This window comes from Elephas maximus, chromosome 2 (genome assembly GCF_024166365.1).
Source record: "Elephas maximus indicus isolate mEleMax1 chromosome 2, mEleMax1 primary haplotype, whole genome shotgun sequence".
Lineage (NCBI taxonomy): Eukaryota > Metazoa > Chordata > Mammalia > Proboscidea > Elephantidae > Elephas > Elephas maximus.
In genome coordinates, this window is record NC_064820.1 from 130,822,402 (window position 1) to 130,839,494 (window position 17,093).

Consider the following 17,093-nt stretch of genomic DNA (forward strand, 5'->3'; position numbering starts at 1 on the left):
AGCAACATCGTGATAAATGGAGAAAAGATTGAAGTTGTAAAGGATTTCATCTTACTTGGATCCACAATTACTGCCCATGGAAGCAGCAGTCAAGAAATCAAATGACACATTGCATTGGCTAAATCCGCTGCAGAAGACCTCTTTAAAGTGTTAAAATGCAAAGATGTTACTTTGAAGACTAAGGTGCACCTGACCCAAGCCATGGTATTTTTGGTCGCCTCATATGCATGCAAAAGCTGGACAATGAATAAAGAAGACCGAAAAGAATCAATGCCGTTGAATTATGGTGTCGGAAAAGAATATTGAATATACCACGGACTGCCAGGAGAACAAACAAATCTGTCTTGGAAGAAGTACAGCCAGAATGCTTTTAGAAGCAAGAATGGCAAGACTTCATCTCACATACTTTGGACACATTCTCAGGAGGGACCAGTCCCTGGAGAAGGACATCATGCTTGGTAAAGCAGAAGATCAGCAAAAAAGAGGAAGACCCTCAATGAGATGTATTAACACAGTGGCTGCAACAATGGGCTCAAACATAGCATTGATTGTGAGGATGGCACAGGACCGGGCAGTGTTTTGTTCTGTTGTACATAGGGTCGCTGTGAGTCGGAACCAACTCAGTGGCACTTAACAACAATAGCCATTACCCTTGTATAATCCCCTCCCTTTTGGAGTGTGGGTGGAACCTGTGAATATAATTAAATATCACTCTGCGATTATAGTACATTATATAGAAAAAGGGAGATTATCCTGGTGGGCCTGACCTAATGAGGTGAGCCCTTTAAAAACAGAGTTCTCTCTGGATGGTTGCAGGAGAGAAAGAGAAACACACTCCAGCTAGCCTGTCGGAACACAAACATCTAGGTTATGAACTCTCTAGGGGGCTAAACAGCAAGGAACTGAGTGGCTTCTAGAAACAGAGAACAGTCTTTGACCAACAGTTAACAGGAAAATGAGGATGTCCATCTTCAGCTTTGAGGAAATAAACTCTGCCAATAATCCATGATCTTGGAAGAGGGCCCCAGTCCCCTGGCCAGCACCTTGATTTTAGCCTGGTAAGACCCGGAGCAGAGAATCCAGCCACACCGGGCCAACTTCTGATCTACAGAAACTGTGAGATAATAAATTTGTGTTGTTTTAAGCTGCTAAGTTTATGATAATTAGTTTTCCACCAAGAGAAAACTAATACAAATCCCTATGTCCTGAAGCACAATGGTAGGTGTTGGACATACAAAAATGAATAAGACACAGTCCTTGTCTTTGAGACACTCACTGTCTCTTAGGGAACAGGGAGAGACAAGTTAATAAAGCACTACACCATAGTGTAGTGAGAGCCAGAACTCAGGTATATGTAAAGTGGGACAGCAGCAGGAGGGGGGCAAAAAATGAGACTTCAACAAGGTCTTGATGGTTGAACAGAAGCAATGGAAGGGAGTTTTAGGTAAGGAGGATATTCCATCCTGGGTGAACAATAATTGCGAAATATGAGAGTGTAGAAGGGCCTGGCAGATTTAGGAAATGGCATGTGGTTTCATGTGGCTGAAGTGAAGGGGAGGAGAGAGAAGGAGATGGACAAGATAAACTGGGGTCCAGAGGGGACTGCTGAGCTTAACATGCTTAAGGGCTGGAACGACTGTGACATACTAGGGCAGGAATGCCAGATGCCCCTGAGGAATCAGGAACCAGGGGTACGGACTCTGGATAAAGGAAGGAAGCAACGGAGGCCACCACTGCTGGGAAAAGAACATAATGCTCAAGGCAGACTTTTTTTTAATATATATATTTTTACTATTTTTTTTATTGGGAACTTCACATGAAGATTTACAGAACAAACTACCTTTTCATTAAACAGTACACATATTGTTTTATGACACTGGTTATGATATGTCAGCACTCTCCCTTCTTAACCTTGGGTTCCCTATTACCAACTTGCCTGTCTCCTCCTGCTCAAGGCAGACATTTTTTTACTAGTCAAGCTAAACTATTTGGGTTTAAAAAGAATTCAGGGGATAACTTATCCTTGAGAGAGAAGTGTGGTTATGTGGCTAAAATTACTGGAGATCTTCAATCATCTCTAGTCCCAACAGTTGGCAAACTGAAAGGCAGATATCTAAAACATGGCATCCAAAAGCTGATTTGATTATCCCTCTGTTGATATATACCTAAAAGTCTTCAGTCACTTACTATCGCCATTTTCAGGTGGTATTTTTTTCTGTTTGAGATGACTTTTGCAGGAATCAACTTGTTCTTATATAATGACTAATTTTGACCCAATAAGCTCATAATATTACCCCCCCAAAGGAAAAAAGTGACCCAACCTCTTTTCCTAAGCTAATGGTTTCAGAGAGAATAGAATAAATGTTGAGTTGGGACTTCATATTTTTGGAGCTCTGGTGGCACAGTGATTAAACACGGCTGCTAACTGAAAGGTCATTGGTTCAAATCCATCAGCCACCCTGTGGGAGAAAGATGTGGCAGTCTGCTTCCGTAAAGATCGCAACCTTGTAAACCCTTTGGGGCAGTTCTACTCTGTACTGTCAGGTCGCTATGAGTCGGATTCAACTCGACAGCAGTGGGGATTTTTTGCTTTTTTGTTTTTAGTTGTTTCTCTTAGAACAGCTACATTGCTGCTTTCTTCCAGATGTCTCATCATGACATATAAGGACTTACAGGAACACATAAGCCTTTGGCCAATTTATTTTAGGAAGCAATGGTTCACTCACACTGGGGCCCCACTCAGAAGGGTGGCTCCCGGAGGGTTTGGTAATAATAAAGGAATCTGACAACAGGAATCACAATATTGGCAGGACTTAGGAAATATTATTAAGAAACCACCAAAAACTAAGCCTGTGCCCGTCTCACAGAGCTTCAGCTTCTTTCTCTCCCGGTTCTCTCCTGGCTGACTAGCTCCCCTGCCTACACAAGGTTTCTGCATCTCGTAACTGCAGCTCGCTCATGCTCATCATTCCTGCTGACCTTTCCATTCAGCAGTACAGTGGTTTGAGTACCTCAGCTTCTCTATCCTAAAATCCCTCAAGAGGGATTTTACTCAACTTGTATTTTATAACCAGTCACCCAAGTCATAAATTGGGTGATGAAGCCTATACGAGGAGCCATGCTTGGGTCAGCTGCCCATCCACGGCCCAGTCAGCTATGAGGGGTAAGGTCATGTGGTATGCAAATTATAGTCATTGCCCACTTAGCAGACAGTAGAAGCAAGGCTAGCAGTGATCAGTAACTCTGGTATGCATCCAAAAAGTTTAAGAGTGTGTCATGTCATATTCAAGAGAAGTATAGTTTAGTAAGCTCATTTATATCTTACTCCATAAGATTCCTGTGGGAGTTATGAGAACTTGAGCCAAGGCATTGGCACTGCAGCAGAAAGAGATATCAAGAGACATTAGGAGTGTGGCCATCCAAAGTACAGTAATTGTCTCTCTTTGAATGGAGCAAAAGAAGGAGAGTCAGGAGTAGGAGGAGGAAATGGAATGTGTGGCTAATTGCCTCCATGAACAACTGCCTCCTTTGCCATAAGACCAGAACTGGATGGTGCCCGGCCACCATTTCTGAACACTTTGATCAAAGATTTCATAGAAGAATCCTGATCAAAACGGGGAAACTGTAGAACAAAAATACAATTCTTGTTGATTACAGATTTTCTGGAGCCATGGAGCTTGAATGAACTGCTGAAACTATTGCTTTGAGGTAATCTTCAATCTTTAAACCAAAAATATCCCCTGAAGTCTTCTTAAAACAATAATTTAGCTTAACTTGTAAAGAAAGTCTGCCTTGAGCATTATGCTTTTTTAAGATCTATCTACATGGACTGTTCGCAATACCCAAAAGGTGGAAACAACCTAAATGCCCATCAGTGGATGAATGCATAAACAAAATGTGGTACATATATACAATGGAACACTACTCATCCAGTAAGAGAAGTAAAGTCTTGATACATGCTACAATATGTATGGAGCTTGAAGACATTATGCTGAGTAAACAGTCAATCACAAAATGACAAATACTGTATGACCAGACTTATATCAAAAGTCAAGAACAGGCAAATGTATAGAAAACAAAGTTTATTAGTGGTTACCAGGGGTGGGAGGGGGAAAAGGGGGGTTATTACTTATGAAGAGTACTGAGTTTTAGTTTATGGTAATGGAAATACCACATTAAGGATAGGGTTGCACAGCCAATTATAATTGCTGTCAATAAGTTGTACACCTGTAAAAAGTTGAACTGGCAAAAGTTGTGTGATATATTGACAATGACAACAACAAAAGATTAACTTCTGAGGCTGCTTATGTACAACCAAACACCGTATGGGATTTAGTTTCCTGGTTTGAAGGTTTAGGGTCATGGTTTCATGGGACATCCCAGTTAATTAGCCTAATATTGTATTCATGGCATATTGCCTGGGGTCTTAAAAGCTTGCAAGCAGCCATCCAAGGTACAACTGGTCTCTATTTGCCTGGAGCAACAGAGGAAGGAGACTCAGTAACAGGAGGAGGAAACAGAATGTGTGACTGATTGCCTCCATGAAAAACTGTCTCCTTTGACATGAGATCAGAAGAATTGGATTGTGCCTGGCTGCCATTACTGAACATTTTGATCAAAGATTCTATAGAAGCATCCTGATCAAAAGGGGGAAAATGCATAACAGAATTTAAAATTCTTATGGACTCCAGACTTTCTGGAACCAGTGAGGCCAGATGAACCACCGAAACTATTGCCCTGAGATAATCTTTAAACATTGAAACAAAAATATCCCCTGAAGTCTTTTTAAGACCTATCCATATGGGATCAAATTAACAACAGCAACTGGAAAGATTAGATAGGAACCTTAGTGGGTAGTGAGTTTGTGTTAATGCGGGAGGAACAACTCAGAAAAGAAGAGTGAGAATGATTATAGAACTCAAATAATATAATCAATGTCACTGCATTATACACATAGAAACATAAATTGGTGTATGTTTTTGTTGTGTATAGTCTCAATAACAACAAAATTAATATTTGTAAAAAGAGGAGATATTAGGAATGAGGTTGACAGAACTTCAAAACTGACCTGATTAGGGGTGAGAGGGAAGGGAAACAGAAGATGAAGTCTGGGATGACTCTCAGTCTTCTTGCTTTGGCTATTCACATAGGTAGAAGAAGAGCCATTGAAGGTAAATGAGAATGAGAGGTGATAGAAGTAGGAGTGAAACATTATTTGATGCCTTACATTATTTGATGGTGCCAAGTACTAGTCTAAGTACTGTGGATAGGGCAGCAAGCAAGATAGTCAAGGTTGCTACTCTCATGGGGCTTACATTCTAAAATAGCCCAGTGTCCTACTCTCATGCGGCTTACATTCTAAAATAGCCAAGTGTCCTACTCTCATGCAGCTTACGTTCTAAAATAGCCAAGTGTCCTACTCTCATGCGGCTTACATTCTAGAGGGAGAGAGAGCAATAAAGATATCACATCTGTGGAAAATAACCATATCCCGAAAGTCAAGGGAGGGGCTTTTCCCACTGCAATTGACAGTTTCAAATATCAAGAGAAATAGGATGATAACTGAAAAGAAGACATTGGATTTGACATTTAAGAAGTCAGTGGAGTGGTCGAACTAATGGCCTCCAAAGATATCCAGGTTCTAATCCCTGGAATTTGGATGTCACTTTATATAGCAAAAGGGACTTTGCAGATGCAATTAAGGACCTTGAGCTGGGGAGATTATCTTGGATTATGTAGGTGGGTCCTAATTGCAATCACAAGTGTCCTTGTAGGAGGGAGACATAGGGAGACAGAAGAGGAAGTAGGAGACCTGATGACAGAAACAAGAGGTTGGAATGATGTGAGGAAGGGGTCGCAAGCCAAGGAAGACAAGCAGCCTCCAGAAGAAGAAAAGGCAAGAAAACAGATGCTCCCTTCAAGCCTCTAGAAGGAACCATTCCTGAAGACACCTTGACTTTAGCCCAGTGAAACAGTTTCAGAATTCTGGCCTACAGAGCTGTAAGAGAATAAATTTGCATTGTTTTAAGTCACCAAGTTTGTGGTAACTGGCTACAGCAACAAAAGAAAACTAATAAGAATGGTGACTTGACCTTATTGAGAACAATTTTAGTGATGGTAGGGGGTGCAGACTGAAAGAAAACTACAATAGAGTAATGAGTAAGGGGTTCAGAAAAGATCGCACAGTATCAGTCTCTCAGGGATTTTTCAAATATTTCTCATTTGACCATCTAAGAAAAAGCATCAGAGAGAAGAGCTGAAGACCTGATCTAACTGATTAGCTCAACACCCAAAAATGGTAGGCAATATTGGGGCAATACCAGGACAAAGCAACCATAACTTTCAGCTTCTCTTAGAAAAGCTAAACAAATGCGCAGCAGGATTCAAGGCAGCCTCACCACAGTCTTGGGGGACATTGAGGTCAATTGGTGTAGCATAATCCATATAGACAAAGTTCTATATCCTACCTTGGTGAGTAGCAACTAGGGTCTTAAAAGCTTGTGAGCAGCCATATAAGATAAAACAATTGGTCTCTTGCCGTCTTGTGCAAAGAAGAGTGAAGAAAACCAAAGACTCAGGGAAACAATTAGTCCAAACAACTAATGGACCACATGAACCATGGCCTCCACTAGCCTGAGACCAGAAAAACTAGACGGTGCCCAGCTACCACTACTGACCGCTCTGACCTTAGGTCATGGACAGAGCAGGAGAAAAATGTACAAGAGAATTCAAACTCATAAATAAGACCAGACTTACTACCGGTCTGATAGAGACTGGTGGAACTCCTGAGACTATGGCCCTTAGACATCCTTCAGACTTGGAACTGAAATCACTCCTAGAGATCACATCATAGCCATACAACAGACAAGCCTTTAAAATGAACAATAACACCAGTAAAGAATGTATACCTCAGAACAATCAACTATACGAAACCTAAAGGGCAGCACTTGCCCAAAAACGAAGTTATGAAGGATGGTTGGGGCAGGAAAGATGGGCGAACGGACAGGGTGAATCCAAGTAGGAAGCGGGGAGAGTGCTGACACATTCAGGGGTTTGCAACCAATGTCACGAAACAAGCTGTGTATGAACTGTTGAATGGGAAACTAATTATCTCTGTAAACTGTCACCTAAACAACAAAATGTTAAAAAAGAAAAAATTCAAGGCAGCATCCAGAGTGACCCTGACACTGGAGACTGTTTACCATGGCAACATGTCCTAGTCCACAGCCACACGCACCGTACTAGACTCTTGTTCATCACAGAGACCAGGATACTTTTATATTGTGACTCCAAATCCTGCACGTGGCACAGCCTAATCTCTCCATTGACACAAAATCCATGCCAACCATCAAGGTGGAGTTAGCAGAGAATGGCCTCTTTCCACCATTTTTGGTTTAGCACCAATGTTTTGCATTAACCTTCCCTCTCAAGTTCAAACAAGTTCTAAATTCTAAAGCTTTGATGAGCAGAAGAAGCTGCAGGAAAGTGAAAAAAGGACTAAAATCATAAAGGAAAATGTAGAAAGCAGCACATAGGAGCAGTGTCAGCCAATAGAGTAGAAGCAGTAAGAAGAATCCAGCCAAAGGCCCATACTGAATGTCAAGGGAGTCCTCTCTTCATGCTGAAATTTACGTTTCAGCTATTTCTAATGGACAATCTTCTACCCTCAGAAACAAGGTCCCACACCCAGTGCAGCAAGGTAGGCCTAATATAGTTGCAACTTTTCTTAATGATTCAGGAACACCCAAACACAGAAAGGATACTAATTAAAAGTAAGTTCTTTTTTTCAGCCTATGGCCCCATTGTGCTACTCACAATGACCAATGTGACTCCTTCAGAAATGCTGATGGTCTTACTGCAACATTGTATTGTACAGAAGAACATGGCAATGACCCTGAGTCCTTAGGACAAGGTCAACCCACGCCCTGACCACTAAGACGGGAGAGAAGGAAACCGACTTCAGAAAACATTTCCCTCAAAAATGAGTTAAAATTTCATCATGGGACTAGGTTAACTTTCAGCTGGGAAACTCTTTTATTCAGAACAACTTATTCCTTGACCAGGAAAGTGAGGCATTGTTGTATGTCCTTTGTTACCAACTTAATGCTAAGAAAATGGGCATCAGTTCACAGTGTGGGTAATAAAAAGGTGTTCAGCGTTGGAAAGTAACTGCCAGAGGAGCTAAGTTTTAAGATTTAATTCCACCTCACCTTCCGTTTTCTTTATAAAGTAATCCTTAAAATAAGGCTAGCATCTCTTTTAAGGTTTGAGGAGATCAATGCATTCAGAAACCACAGATTGTAGGATTTAGTTCCATTGTGATGCTGACTTCTAGTATTAGCCTTCTGTGCTGCATGACAGCTCTTGTCTTGCAAACTAGCAGGGATCCTGAATTTGGCAAGGATCCTGCTCTGTGGAGCATTTACAAGATAGGGTTTTTAGCAACATCAGATTTCTCTAAACCAGTAATAGAGAAAAGGTTGAGAGGGCAAAGGATGCTACTGAGTTCTCACCTAACAGCACAAAACAATAACCTCTCAGCTGTCACATGTAGGCCAATATGTCCAGGGTGGTCATGGCCAGTCCCATGATGAAATTTTAACTCATTTTTGAGGAAAATGTTTTCTAAATACATCCAGGGTGCTCATGGCCTTTGAGTTGGAAAAGTGTTTTTTTGTTGTTGTTGTTTGTTTTTTTAATCTCTTTACCTTCCCAAATAAATTTAATAGATAAAACAAAATTTAGATATTTCCTCCTTTGGGTCTATCCATTGAAAATGTTGTTTTCTATTTGTATATGTGTGAACACATGGAAAATACAATATTGTGTTTCTTGGTAGGTTTTATAACCTGTTCACAATGTGAGGCCAAAGGATGCCTTCAAGAGAAATAAAGGACACTGCTGTCATTCTAACTAAATTGTCCAGAGGGAGAAGAAAGGGTAGAACAGATCATTACAAATACTTAGAAAGAAGCATTGCTTTGCTGCTGGTGCAGAGCCTGTAATTATGTGTAATTCCCCACTTAGACTTTCTAGTTATGTTGAACACTCAAATGATGGGAAGAGAAAACAGAAAAGAGAAGATTTAAACATTCGAAGTAAGGTGCCGGTTTAAATGGAGACATCATCTCACCATAAAGGGCAGTTAAGAGTTTGGTAGTCTTGCTGGCATGCTATTATTATCAAATCTTTTTTTTTTTTTTTTAAATCATGGATTTGGTATCCTTATAAATCTTCCTTATTATTTTAAAGTCAAGAATGGTTCCTTCTGCTCACAAAACATGATCACTTTTCATCGACATTTTTTAACGCTCTGACTGGTTTTGCATATCTGGAAAAGATAAATCTTCAAACCCTGGAAATAAATCTTCTTTTTCCTCCCTGCCAAATCCATAATATGACCCCTTTCTATCACTGACAGCACCATCAGATAAGTGGACGTGCCTTGCTTGGTTAGAAGTGTGCTATGATTTTCAACAGGGATAAGAATGTAGTTAGAGACCCAGACTAAGCCATGTTCCACATAGGTTTCAGATTCTTTTCAGTTCTGTCCTGAAAGTGTCCCTGAAAACTTACCCATCTGATTGTGGGAGTGCTCATTCAGGGCCAACATCCTCCCAACTCCTGTCTCATGGCGGGGAGAAAGGAGACCTTCAGGGCTTGGGCTGCACAGGACATGAGAAGACGGGAGAATAGATAGATTCTAAGGAGTTCCTGGGTCGTACAAGTAGTTAAAGCACTCAGCTGCTAACCCAAAGGTTGGAGGTCTGAGTCTACCCAAAGGTGCCTGGGAAGAAAGGCCTGGAGATCTACTTCCAAAAAATCAGCCACTGAAAGCCCTACGGAGCACAGCTCTACTCTGACCCTCGTGGGGTTGCCGTGAGTCAGAGGCAACTCCCAGCAACTGGTTTAGGTTCTTCCTCCACTCCTCAAAATGGAGATGAGTTTATACCAGAATTGGTGCTCTGAACAAGCTGGGAAGAGGAGGCCAAAGTGAAGATGAGTAAACCACAGAATCACTCGGAGGCATCAGAAAATGAAGTTTGAGATCCTAGAACAGCACTGAATTTTTTCCTGTTCTCTTTTATCATTTATAAGTCAAATGTGGAACAGAAGAAGAGGAATAACATTTATGTTATTATATCCTACAGTTGTATACCATTTTCTATTTTTCCCCAACTTTTATTTAAAAAAAATATATTTTATTCTTTCAGCAACCCCATGATATAAACAGAGCCAGTATTATTATCTTTATTTTTGAGATGAGAACAGTGAGGCCCATAAAGGGGAAATATCCTTCAGAAGGTCATTCAGTGTCTCCTCTAAGACATTTGAAGGAATATACCCAATTCTGCTTTCATTTAATCCAGAACTTTTACCCTACTGGCTTTAAGCATCCCTTTCTGCCTTCTCCCTTTGGTGGTTCCCTTTTGAACATGAAACCTCACCAACTGTGGAAGGGAGATGGATCCATGTTCAGAGTTGCAGAGAACTGTTGTTTGAAGATCCCCAAGGGACCTGTCTCCATTGCTTACCAGCAAAACAGCCGTTTGAACCTGTGATGGAAGTCCCTTAGACGTGGCTTCTGGGATTCCTCCCACTTGAGACTGCTGTAATTAGCTCTGCTATAACAACTGTGATTGAACACGGCTTGTCGTAGTCATTGCTCACCAAGAGGAAGAGATGAGCCACTTCTCAGCGAGTGGTGTTCTAAATGGCGTTCCCTGGTTGGCGAACTCGTGTGAGGCACTTGTCAGAGACACTGTTCCCAACCTCTGTTAGCAGCAGGCAGTGTCATTGCAACACCTTCCGAAGCTGACAAAGGAGGCCTTAACAGGTCCCAGGGAGTGCACTGCCATGCACTGGGAGAGACTGTTTCTATTCTGACCTTGTCCAGGATCTGGCTGCCCTTCCTTCTTCCGGAAAACATAGGTGTGGCTTTGCATGATTAAGAGAAAAGGCAGTCTTTGTCTTCCTTCTCCTAAAGACTCCCATGGTTTCAGATCTTCCCAGTAGGAACACTTGTAAGTGAAAGTTATAATGGTACATTCAGCTTATGCTGTTCAGAGCCTGTGCCCTCATTAGAAGCAAAACGAAGTGCTGCTTACAAACACCTGCCCAAAGGGACAGGACAGAGCCAAATGGTAACGTGGGCGTTGGATGGGAGGTGTTGCCCTGGCAGTAAATCCAAGTTGCTCATACCAAAGGAAGTGTTTCTAGGGGAGCTATCTGAGCAAGAGGTAAATACTTAGTCATTCAGAACAGCCTATAAATGACTGCTGCATCTCCAAGAAGGGGAGGTTTGATTTAAAATAGCTCTCAGAACGGGACAGCATTTCTCTCTTCTAAGCTACCCTTTATTAACAATACGCATTCATTTGTTAAGAAACTTAAGGGTCTCTGTAATCAAAACCTTATCAATAAAGTGTTAAAGTGCTACAATTTGGTTGCTTGTAGTTTTTGCATTATGATTCTAAATAACTTATCAAAAAAGGACCCAAGCCTTTATTTGATCTGAGATACTATGCTGCACATATCCTGTGCCTTCTCACCAACTCCCCGTCAGTGTCACTGAGTTTTATGATTCTGCTTCTTAAATGTCTTACCAAGTCTGTCTCCTTGTTTTAGTCCTCACTGCTATACCATAGAGGACTTCATCCTCTCACCTAGGTATTGCAATAGCTTCCTAAATGGTCTCCCCTGACCATAGCCCTCCCACCCTATCACCCATTCACCTCTTCACCACTTCCAATTATCCTCCCAAATCACTCACAAGCCATCATGGCTCCCCATTGCTTACATAAATGAAAATCAAACTATAGAACTTAGCCCAGCAGTAGAACCCTGCATTGAGCCCCATCTACTATACCCTTCATACATCTTAAAGTCCGTCTACTCCAGACAACCTGCCCTGGCATGAAAGTGCCATCACTTTGAGCATAACTTTCCTTCCCTCCTCCCACTGTACCTTACAAAATGTAGTCAGGAAATTTTCCGCCAACTTCTTCCAGTTCAAATTAATTAATCATTCCTTCCTCCAAGTTCATATAAATTTATATAACAGCTTTATTGATATATGATTCACATGTCATACAAGTCACCCATTTACAGTATACAATTCAATGGTTTCTAGTATAGGTAGTCCCTGACTTACAACAGGGTTCAGTTCCGACCACTCTGCCATAAGTTGGTTCTGATCTAAGTTGAATACTTTTTTTAAGTTTTCAACATTATTGCCTTTTATTATCAGTATCTTTATAAATCCTATCTTTGTCTTTGGGGGGTTGGAAACACATATAAACTTACAGATATATTTTAATGCAAAAAAAACCAACCCATTGCTGTCAAGTCGATTCTGACTCATAGTGACCCTATACATAAACCATATAAAAATTTATTCTGATGATGGTGAAGAGTTAGACAGTACTGTTTTGTCAGTTGTGGTAATAACTCCACTTGTGGAAGGTTCTGGATCATCTGGATTATTCCTGGAAATGGGGATGGCGTTTTTAGTCAGAAAGTTAGTGAGAGTTTTCTGTATGGTCCTTTTCTTTTTTTCTTCATATATTTCCCGGTAACATCTCACTGTTTTCTCAATCTGCCTGACTTTCGTAAAGCAGTCAGTGTTTGGGTCCATGTTTTCAAGCAACTGAAGCCCCTGGTTCAGTTTAGAAAAAACTCCAGCTAATCCTTTGACTGTAAAATTTTTGACAACTTCTCTCCTTCCTGGTCCTCATTATTTCTTTCTTCAGTATTTCTTTCAAAATCCATTAGATTCTGATCTGTCAACTCCCCTTCTTCATGATCTATGAGCTGTTCCACATCAGCAATATCAAATTATGTGCTGGAACACTGCATGTAGTACATGTTACTAACGATAAGACAGCTGTAAGCATGCATCTTAGTCATCCAGTGCTGCCATGACAGAAATACCACAAGTGGGTGGCTTTAACACAGAGAAATTTACTTTCTCACAGTCTAGTAGGTTATAAGACCAAATTTGGGGCGTCAGCTCCAGGGGAAGGCTTTCTCTGTCTGTTGGCTCTGGAGGAAGGTCCTTGTCCTCAATCTTCCCCTGGTAGAGGAGCTTCTCAAGTGCAGGGACCCTGTGTCCAAAGGATGCACTCTGCTCCTGGTGCTGCTTTCTTGGTGGTATGAGGTCCCCAACTCTCTGCTTGCTTGTCTTTCCTTTTATCTCTTGAGAGATAAAAGGAGGTACAGGCCACACCTCAGGGAAACTCCCTTTACCTTGGATCAGGGAGGTGACCTGCGTAAGGGTGGTGTTACAATCCCACCCTAATCCTCCTAACATAAAATTATAATCACAATATGGAAGGGAAAGAAGCCCTGGATAAGCAAAGCATTACTGAAAAAGAAGAAGAAAGTGGGAGGCCTCACTCTACCTGATTTCAGAATCTATTATACAGCCACAGTAGTCAAAACAGCCTGGTACTGGTACAACAACAGGCACATAGACCAATGGAACAGAATTGAGAACCCAGATATAAATCCATCCACGTATCAGCAGCTGATATTTGACAAAGGACCAGTGTCAGTTAATTGGGGAAAAGATCGTCTTTTTAACAAATGGTGCTGGCATAACTGGATATCCATTCGCTAAAGAATGAAACAGGACCCATACCTCACACCATGCACAAAAACTAACTCCAAGTGGATCAAAGACTTAAACATAAAGACTAAAACGATAAAGATCATGGAAGAAAAAATAGGGACAACCCTAGGAGTCCTAATACAAGGCATAAACAGAATACAAAACATTACCAAAACTGATGAAGAGAAACCAGATAACTGGGAGCTCCTAAAAATCAAACACCTATGCTCATCTAAAGACTTCACCAAAAGAGTAAAAAGACCACCTACAGACTGGGAAAGAATTTTCAGCTATGACATCTCAGACCAGCGCCTGATCTCTAAAATCTACATGATTCTGTCAAAACTCAACCACAAAAAGACAAACAACCCAATCAAGAAGTGGGCAAAGGATATGAACACACATTTCACTAAAGAAGATATTCAGGCAGCCAACAGATACATGAGAAAATGCTCTCGATCATTACCCATTAGAGAAATGCAAATTAAAACTACGATGAGATTCCATCTTATACCAACAAGGCTGGCATTAATCCAAAAAACACAAAATAATAAATGTTGGAGAGGCTGCGGAGAGATTGGAACTCTTATACACTGCTGGTGGGAATGTAAAATGGTACAACCACTTTGGAAATCTATCTGGCGTTATCTTAAACAGTTAGAAATAGAACTACCATACAACCCAGAAATCCCACTCCTCGGAATCTACCCTAGAGATACAAGAGCCTTCACACAAACAGATATATGCACACCCATGTTTACTGCAGCTCTGTTTACAATAGCAAAAAGCCGGAAGCAACCAAGGTGTCCATCAACGGATGAATGGGTAAATAAATTGTGGTATATTCACACAATGGAATACTACGCATTGATAAAGAACAGTGACGAATCTCTGAAACATTTCATAACATGGAGGAACCTGGAAGGCATTATGCTGAGCAAAATGAGTCAGAGGCAAAAGGACAAATATTGTATAAGACCACTATTATAAGATCTTGAGAAATAGTACAAACTGAGAAGAACACATACTTTTGTGGTTACGAAGGGGGGAGGGAGGGAGAGGGTTTTTTATTGATTAATCAGTAGATAAGAACTGCTTTTTGTGAAGGGAAGGACAACACTCAATACATGGAAGGTCAGCTCAATTGGACTGGACCAAAAGCAGTTTCCGGGATAAAATGAATGCTTCAAAGGTCAGCGGAGCAGGGGCGGGGGTCTGGGGAACATGGTTTGAGGGGACTTCCAAGTCAATTGGCAAAATAATTCTAGTATGAAAACATTCTGCATCCCACTTTGAAATGTGGCGTCTGGGGTCTTAAATGCTAACAAGCGGCCATCTAAGATGCATCAATTGGTCTCAACCCACCTGGAGCAAAGGAAAATGAAGAACACCAAGGTCACACGACAACTAAGAGCCCAAGAGACAGAAAGGGCCACATGAACCAGAGACCTACATCATCCTGAGACCAGAAGAACTAGTTGGTGCCCGGCCACAATCGATGACTGCCCTGACAGGGAGCACAGCAGAGGACCCCTGAGGGAACAGGAGATCAGTGGGATGCAGACCCCAAATTCTCATAAAAAGACCATACTTAATGGTCTGACTGAGACTAGAGGAATCCCGGCGGCCATGCTCCCCAGACCTTCTGTTGGCACAGGACAGGAACCATCCCCGAAGACAACTCATCAGACATGAAAGGGACTGGTCAGCGGGTGGGAGAGAGATGCTGATGAAGAGTGAGCTAATTATATCAGGTGGTCACTTGAGAGTGTGTTGGCATCTCCTGTCTGGAGGGGGGATGGGAGGATAGAGAGAGAGGGAAGCTGGCAAAATTGTCACGAAAGGAGAGACTGAAAGGGCTGACTCAAAAGAGGGAGAGCAAGTGGGAGTATGGAGTAAGATGTATGTAAACTTATATGTGACAGACTGATTGGATTTGTAAATGTTCACTTGAAGTTTAATAAAAGTTAATAAAAAAAAAAAATTACAATCACAAAATGGAGACAACCACACAACACTGGGAATCATGGCCTAAGCAACTTGACACATATTTGCGGAGGGCACAATTCAATCCATGACAGGACGGTTCCTCATAACTCAAAGATGTCGAAAGTTGGGGACTATCTGTATAGTCACAGAGTTGTGTAACTATCACCACAATCAATTTTAGAAGATTTTCATCACCCCGAAAAGAAACTCTATACCTATTAGTAGTCACCCCCCATTTTCCCCAAACCCCTCCAGCCTGAGGCATCTACCAATCTACTTCCTGTCTCTATAGATTTGCCTATTTGGAATATTTCATGTATATGGAATCACACAATATGGGATCCTTTGTGTCTGGCATCTTTCCCTTAGCATAGTCTTCATAAGGCTTATCCATGTTGTAGCATGTATCAGTACTTCATTCTATTTCAGTGATGAATTACAATAAAATCACATTTTATCTATTCATCAGTTGGTGGGCATTTGGGTTGTTTCCACTTTTTAGCTATTATGAATAATCCTTCATGAAGAACTTTGATTGTTCTTTGTCATTATCATTTAATATGCATGGATGGTTTTGTATTATAGGGTCTTTGCTTGTTTTTGCCTGTGTCTGCATTAGGTCATAAACTTTTCGTGGGCAAGACAGTTATTTTCACTCTGAAATCTCCACGTAGCAAGTGTTAATAAATGCTTACTAGATGGATGAATGAATGGAGATTACAGATTTTTACTATGCCTATTATCATCAAATACGAGGTACTCAATAATAACATTACCGAAGAATGGCCAATAAATTATAACATTTAAGGACTGGTGGGTTTTAAACACACTTTAATCTATGCTATTTCCTGAAATTCCCTATAGGGATACTACAGTTGAATTCTTTTGCTAATAGTTGTGAACTGGGTAGACAGAAGCCTGAAGATACCAGACTTCTCTCCTGAATTGACGCTACAACATCTCACTGTTGCTCTGGGCTTGACTGAAGTTATTACTCTAGAATAATTACTAACACTAGCTGTACATCAGAATCCCCTATGGGGCTTTTTCAAGATACAAAATTATCTGGGTCCCACCCTTGAATAGGGGCCCAGGTACTCACATGTTGTAAAAGCTCTAGAGATGTTTCTGGTACATAGCCAGGTTTGAGAATTAATATTTCAGAAGAAACCCTGAGGTTAAAAAAAGAATATTATAGCACATGTATGAGCACTATACTCTCAGAGAGTGTTTTACTCATCCTAGGATCATGCCCATTAGTACTACCAAACATTTATAAGGCACTTTTTATTTGGAAAAAGCTTTGCAATTGTCTTTTATTAGCTAGGCTTTCATGCTGGGTGACCTTGTACAAATCACATAATCCCTTTGTGTCTTAAATTTCCTCAAATGTAAACTGTAGACGGTAATACTGATGTACCCTCAAGGGGTATTGTGGAGTCTAATAGGGACTATGAAGCACTTGGCAAACATAAAAATGTTACACGCATGC